This window comes from Schistocerca serialis, unplaced genomic scaffold, assembly GCF_023864345.2.
Source record: "Schistocerca serialis cubense isolate TAMUIC-IGC-003099 unplaced genomic scaffold, iqSchSeri2.2 HiC_scaffold_563, whole genome shotgun sequence".
Lineage (NCBI taxonomy): Eukaryota > Metazoa > Arthropoda > Insecta > Orthoptera > Acrididae > Schistocerca > Schistocerca serialis.
In genome coordinates, this window is record NW_026048150.1 from 1 (window position 1) to 7,500 (window position 7,500).

At 53.9% G+C, this 7,500-nt stretch overlaps 2 non-coding genes across 2 annotated transcripts; both read right to left on the reverse strand.

The window, feature by feature from the left end:
* Positions 1 to 567: 567 nt before the first annotated feature.
* On the reverse strand, positions 568 to 724 carry LOC126448116 (5.8S ribosomal RNA). Its single transcript, XR_007583993.1, has one exon. It is a non-coding gene; the product is annotated as a 5.8S ribosomal RNA (ribosomal RNA).
* A 352-nt stretch (positions 725 to 1,076) lies between these two features.
* On the reverse strand, positions 1,077 to 2,983 carry LOC126448112 (small subunit ribosomal RNA). Its single transcript, XR_007583989.1, has one exon. It is a non-coding gene; the product is annotated as a small subunit ribosomal RNA (ribosomal RNA).
* Positions 2,984 to 7,500: the final 4,517 nt, after the last annotated feature.

The window sequence follows — 7,500 nt, forward strand, 5'->3', positions numbered from 1 at the left end:
TTCCCTCACGGTACTTGTTCGCTATCGGTCTCGTGGTCATATTTAGTCTCAGATGGAGTTTACCACCCACTTGGAGCTGCACTCTCAAGCAACCCGACTCGAAGGAGAGGTCCCGCCGACGCTCGCACCGGCCGCTACGGGCCTGGCACCCTCTACGGGCCGTGGCCTCATTCAAGTTGGACTTGGGCTCGGCGCGAGGCGTCGGGGTAGTGGACCCTCCCAAACACCACATGCCACGACAGGCGGCAGCCTGCGGGGTTCGGTGCTGGACTCTTCCCTGTTCGCTCGCCGCTACTGGGGGAATCCTTGTTAGTTTCTTTTCCTCCGCTTAGTAATATGCTTAAATTCAGCGGGTAGTCTCGCCTGCTCTGAGGTCGTTGTACGAGGTGTCGCACGCCACACCGCCAGCCGGCTGTGCACGCTACCGAGTAAGTACCGGTATGCGAACCGCCAGGCGACGGGCGCGCATCGCACGTTTAAGGAGGCGCGGGCCGGCCCCCACAGGCGGCCGCGACGCTCCAGGTCTGCGAAGCGGGGCAAAACGCCGCGCGCTTCAGTATACGTAGCCGACCCTCAGCCAGGACGTGGCCCGGGAACGGAATCCATGGACCGCAATGTGCGTTCGAAACGTCGATGTTCATGTGTCCTGCAGTTCACATGTCGACGCGCAATTTTGCTGCGTTCTTCATCGACCCACGAGCCGAGTGATCCACCGTCCTGGGTGATCTTTTCTTAGTTTCCACCGTCTCTTTCAAGACAGTTGCATAGGCGGGACGTAGGCGTGTGGCGGCCCTGTTCAAGCGTTCTGTGTCCCAACGGCCTCACGGCCGATGGGCGTCGTACGGCTCCACACCGGAGCGGACAGGCAGTCGGGCGAAAGTCATTCAAAACCGGCGCCAGGCGCCAGGTGCCGCAGGCCAGCCGCTCCAGCGCTTCAGCGCTCGTACCACACAACATTGGCGTTAGTTTTGAGAAGGCACGCGTGGTTCCGCACGCGGCGCACGGCTACTGCGAGCCGTACAGATAGCGTGTTGCGCGACACGACACGCACATCGAAAGACATGCAGTCTAGTCGGTAATGATCCTTCCGCAGGTTCACCTACGGAAACCTTGTTACGACTTTTACTTCCTCTAAATGATCAAGTTTGGTCATCTTTCCGGTAGCATCGGCAACGACAGAGTCAATGCCGCGTACCAGTCCGAAGACCTCACTAAATCATTCAATCGGTAGTAGCGACGGGCGGTGTGTACAAAGGGCAGGGACGTAATCAACGCGAGCTTATGACTCGCGCTTACTGGGAATTCCTCGTTCATGGGGAACAATTGCAAGCCCAATCCCTAGCACGAAGGAGGTTCAGCGGGTTACCCCGACCTTTCGGCCTAGGAAGACACGCTGATTCCTTCAGTGTAGCGCGCGTGCGGCCCAGAACATCTAAGGGCATCACAGACCTGTTATTGCTCAATCTCGTGCGGCTAGAAGCCGCCTGTCCCTCTAAGAAGAAAAGTAATCGCTGACAGCACGAAGGATGTCACGCGACTAGTTAGCAGGCTAGAGTCTCGTTCGTTATCGGAATTAACCAGACAAATCGCTCCACCAACTAAGAACGGCCATGCACCACCACCCACCGAATCAAGAAAGAGCTATCAATCTGTCAATCCTTCCGGTGTCCGGGCCTGGTGAGGTTTCCGTGTTGAGTCAAATTAAGCCGCAGGCTCCACTCCTGGTGGTGCCCTTCCGTCAATTCCTTTAAGTTTCAGCTTTGCAACCATACTTCCCCCGAACCCAAAAGCTTTGGTTTCCCGGAGGCTGCCCGCCGAGTCATCGGAGGAACTGCGGCGGATCGCTGGCTGGCATCGTTTATGGTTAGAAACTAGGGCGGTATCTGATCGCCTTCGAACCTCTAACTTTCGTTCTTGATTAATGAAAACATACTTGGCAAATGCTTTCGCTTCTGTTCGTCTTGCGACGATCCAAGAATTTCACCTCTAACGTCGCAATACGAATGCCCCCGCCTGTCCCTATTAATCATTACCTCGGGTTCCGAAACCAACAAAATAGAACCGAGGTCCTATTCCATTATTCCATGCACACAGTATTCAGGCGGGCTTGCCTGCTTTAAGCACTCTAATTTGTTCAAAGTAAACGTGCCGGCCCACCGAGACACTCACTCAAGAGCACCCTGGTAGGATTGCAACGGGGTCCGCCTCGGGACGCACGAGCACGCACGAGGCGCGTCGCACGCCTTCAGCTCGCCCCACCGGCAGGACGTCCCACGATACATGCCAGTTAAACACCGACGGGCGGTGAACCAACAGCGTGGGACACAAATCCAACTACGAGCTTTTAACCGCAACAACTTTAATATACGCTATTGGAGCTGGAATTACCGCGGCTGCTGGCACCAGACTTGCCCTCCAATAGATACTCGGTTAAAGGATTTAAAGTGTACTCATTCCGATTACGGGGCCTCGGATGAGTCCCGTATCGTTATTTTTCGTCACTACCTCCCCGTGCCGGGAGTGGGTAATTTGCGCGCCTGCTGCCTTCCTTGATGTGGTAGCCGTTTCTCAGGCTCCCTCTCCGGAATCGAACCCTGATTCCCCGTTACCCGTTACAACCATGGTAGGCGCAAGAACCTACCATCGACAGTTGATAAGGCAGACATTTGAAAGATGCGTCGCCGGTACGAGGACCGTGCGATCAGCCCAAAGTTATTCAGAGTCACCAAGGCAAACGGACCGGACGAGCCGACCGATTGGTTTTGATCTAATAAAAGCGTCCCTTCCATCTCTGGTCGGGACTCTGTTTGCATGTATTAGCTCTAGAATTACCACAGTTATCCAAGTAACGTGGGTACGATCTAAGGAACCATAACTGATTTAATGAGCCATTCGCGGTTTCACCTTAATGCGGCTTGTACTGAGACATGCATGGCTTAATCTTTGAGACAAGCATATGACTACTGGCAGGATCAACCAGGGAGCTGCGTCAACTAGAGCTGAGCAGCCGGCCGCCCGGGAGTGTGTCCCGGGGGCCCGCGCGAACACGCAAGCGTCCGCTCAATTATTCTGCAAACAGGAGGAGGCTGAGCTCCCCTGCACCATACACCTCGAAACCCTCTCAGGTCCCGGCGGCGCGCAGCGCCGTCCTAAGTACTTGGTCGGGTTCGAGAGAGGCGCAATCGCCCGGAGTTTGGCGAGTAGACGCCTTAGGTGCGACCACCCGTGCTCCCAACTGAGCTTGCCGCTGCCGACAGAGGCCCGGGAGCGTGCTGTCGTGGCATTGCCGGCGGGAGACAACACGCGCCACCTACGGTGACCGGCAGCTCCAACGCCAGCGCCACAGAAGGACAAAAGCCCCACTTGGGTGCCGAAGCGAACTCTCCCAGCACAGCGCACGCGCCAACACGTCCGCACAGCTGCGATACAAACCACCTGCGAGAACCGCAGAGGCGACCGAGCAGCAGGACGGCCGTCGCGGCGCCGAGCGCCGGGCGGCGGCGCATCCTCAGCGCACACAGTCCTCAATCGGACCAGCACACTGCAGATGTCCACCGCGCTTCGCACCGGGCCCGCGAGGACCTACTTTGGCCGCACGGCGCCGCGTGCAGGGTGCGCCGGCGCGCAGCTGCGCCGCCTGCCGCCTCCGTCGGCCGGCGCGCCTGCCACTGGCCGCCCCACCAGCCGGCTGTAGCGCGTGCGCCCACGCACCGCGCGGCCAGCACGCCGGGAGGCCCCCCCCTCACCCGGCCGGGGACGGTCCCACCCAGCCACCGCCGCGTATCGCTTCACACCCAGATGCCATTCACGTTCGTGGGCATGGTGGGTATCGCTGGAACAACCGGTTGGTAGCTCAACCGATCGTCGCCATCACTGATTCACCTCTAGCGAGAACAACCGCACCACAACGGTTTACCAGTTGTTCATTTGCGTAACGTCACCAGCAAACGTAGGCGTCCATCGCCATTTGCAAATTCAACGATTGTTGCATGCCTGTGTCAGGTGTCACGACACACTATGTCTGCCCACATACACGCAACAACATGTGCACGCTTAAGTTCTGGCGAACACGTGGAAGGTGGCCCCCGTACGTATGCGATGTCCATTGCGCGAACGACTGTCAACCGGCCTCTGTCGCATGTCGCAGATGTGGAACGCAGTGCACCATGCTATCACGGTGTGTGAGAAGAGACGACTACGTCTGACAACACGCGCCACTACATCAACAGACGGCTCATGCTGATCGCCATCCAGGGCATACCACACTGCAATCCAGCTCTTATAGGGAGACGACACGTAGCTGAGTGCACAACATTTGGACCGCATGGTTCGCCGTTGTTGGCGCAGTCGTTGTACGGTCACATGTACCACGATGTATCATTCAGTACATGAGGACCAATGTGCAGTACAGTGTGTGATTTGGACGTACAATATCAGCGGACAGTTGACACAGGCCATACCACAGCGTAGGCTAAGTGCTTCGCCATGCGAATGCCAATGAACAACTGCGAATGCCAATGAGCATGTACGTCCTGCTGCCATCCACATTACAGTGTATAGCTGCACGGTGTTTAACATGAAGCGATACACTGGGGACCGGGCAGTGCGAGTAGCAAACTATATTGCGGGGGTTGCAGTTAGGCAACACTACACTAATTTAACGCGTCGTATGACAATTACAGAGCAGGTTAAGGCCCAACGTGTGTTGGTAGGGGTGGGTTAAGGCCCAACGTGTGTTGGGTTAAGGCCCAACGTGTGTTGGGTTAAGGCCCAACGTGTGTTGGGTTAAGGCCCAACGTGTGTTGGGTTAAGGCCCAACGTGTGTTGGGTTTAAGGCCCAACGTGTGTTGGGTTAAGGCCCAACGTGTGTTGGTTAAGGCCCAACGTGTGTTGGGTTAAGGCCCAACGTGTGTTGGGTTAAGGCCCAACGTGTGTTGGGTTAAGGCCCAACGTGTGTTGGTTAAGGCCCAACGTGTGTTGGGTTAAGGCCCAACGGTGTGTTGGGTTACAGCGCAATATGGGTTACGTTAAGGTACGATATAGGTTAGGTTAAGGTACGATATAGGTTAGGTTAAGGTACGATATAGGTTAGGTTAAGGTACGATATAGGTTAGGTTAAGGTACGATATAGGTTAGGTTAAGGTACGATATAGGTTAGGTTAAGGCGGAACGTGGGGTTAGGTTACGGCGCAACGTGGGTTAGGTTACGGCGCAACGTGGGTTAGGTTACGGCGCAACGTGGGTTAGGTTAAGGCGCAACGTGGGTTAGGTTAAGGCGCAACGTGGGTTAGGTTAAGGCGCAACGTGGGTTAGGTTAAGGCGCAACGTGGGTTAGGTTAAGGCGCAACGTAGGTTAGGTTAAGGCGCAACATAGGTTAGGTTAAGGCGCAACATAGGTTAGGTTAAGGCGCAACATAGGTTAGGTTAAGGCGCAACATAGGTTAGGTTAAGGCGCAACATAGGTTAGGTTAAGGCGCAACATAGGTTAGGTTAAGGCGCAACATAGGTTAGGGTTAAGGCGCAACATAGGTTAGGTTAAGGCGCAACATAGGTTAGGTTAAGCGCAACATAGGTTAGGTTAAGGCGCAACATAGGTTAGGTTAAGGCGCAACATAGGTTAGGTTAAGGCGCAACATAGGTTAGGTTAAGGCGCAACATAGGTAGGTTAAGGCGCAACATAGGTTAGGTTAAGGCGCAACATAGGTTAGGTTAAGGCGCAACATAGGTTAGGTTAAGGCGCAACATAGGTTAGGTTAAGGCGCAACATAGGTTAGGTTAAGGCGCAACATAGGTTAGGTTAAGGCGCAACATAGGTTAGGGTTAAGGCGCAACATAGGTTAGGTTAAGGCGCAACATAGGTTAGGTTAAGGCGCAACATAGGTTAGGTTAAGGCGCAACATAGGTTAGGTTAAGGCGCAACATAGGTTAGGTTAAGGCGCAACATAGGTTAGGTTAAGGCGCAACATAGGTTAGGTTAAGGCGCAACATAGGTTAGGTTAAGGCGCAACATAGGTTAGGTTAAGGCGCAACATAGGTTAGGTTAAGGCGCAACATAGGTTAGGTTAAGGCGCAACATAGGTTAGGTTAAGGCGCAACATAGGTTAGGTTAAGGCGCAACATAGGTTAGGTTAAGGCGCAACATAGGTTAGGTTAAGGCGCAACATAGGTTAGGTTAAGGCGCAACATAGGTTAGGTTAAGGCGCAACATAGGTTAGGTTAAGGCGCAACATAGGTTAGGTTAAGGCGCAACATAGGTTAGGTTAAGGCGCAACATAGGTTAGGTTAAGGCGCAATATAGGTTAGGTTAAGGCGCAATATAGGTTAGGTTAAGTTACAATAGAGGTTAGGTTAAGGTACAATATAGGTTAGGTTAAGGTACAATATAGGTTAGGTTAAGGTACAATATAGGTTAGGTTAAGGTACAGTATAGTTTAGGTTAAGGTACACATTGTTGTAAGGAAAGGTGTAATGGGGGGGGGGGGGGCGGCGGCCGGTCGGTTTGTTGATTGTGATTATAGTAAGTGGATGCCTGCGGCATCATCTGATTTGCCACGTCAGGATGCACCTTTGGCTCATGACAGGCGGCGCTCTCATTCGATGCTTGTGGCAGACCTGTGTCTTTCATTCCTGCCATTGTTTGTGTGCTGTGAGAGGAGGCAGTATTGTGATGTTGGGTGCACCCCTGTGTAGGACATGTGTGGGTGTTGGTGGCTTGGCTGAGCAATGGTCGTTGTCGGGTGGGTGGGATATTCTGTTTTCTGAGTGGACCTCCCGGTCTGGTTATGATAGTGTGGATTGTCTAATGTGGCAGAGAGGATGCACTGGGTGTTGTTCCATGCTGGTGCTTACATATTGTCTGTGTGCCTGTTACAGGCAGAGAGTAGTGCGTGATAAGAGTGTCTGGCTGACGTGTGATTGTGAGCAGAGTCTTTCAGCATGTATACGGACAGGTCTATACATTATCTGTATTCTGATGGCTCTATCTATTACTAATCAGCGCCGTGTATACGTTTAATCCGGTTCCAGTCGAAACTATTGTATCTCTGTACATTAGTGACACGGCGAGCCCGCTATGTAGTTACTCGTCTCGGCAGCTTCCACCGGTGTATGGCAAATGATTATAAGGAATCAGTCTAGTCGTCAATACCGATAGTCTGACGTCACATGTCTGGGGTGGGGGACGCTGCGCCCTTCCGGTGGGTCATGGCCTAGGAAGACTCTTCCCACGCAGGGGGGCTTGGACTGTCATTGACTCTTCCGAGTAATATACTTGCCGTACGTTTTTGCGACTGCGAGTGCAACGCTCACCGGTACCGACATGGATGGAGCGCCTCCTAGCTGCCGCTGAGCATCTGCATTCGTACAGAGAGCAACGCGATCGCGTCTGTAGCTCGTACGTGGTACAGCTCGCAGCTCATGTATATGGACAGCGGGAATGTCGCATATTGGACATAACTCTTCATGAAACGCACGTTATAGGGGTGGATTGCACATTGCGAG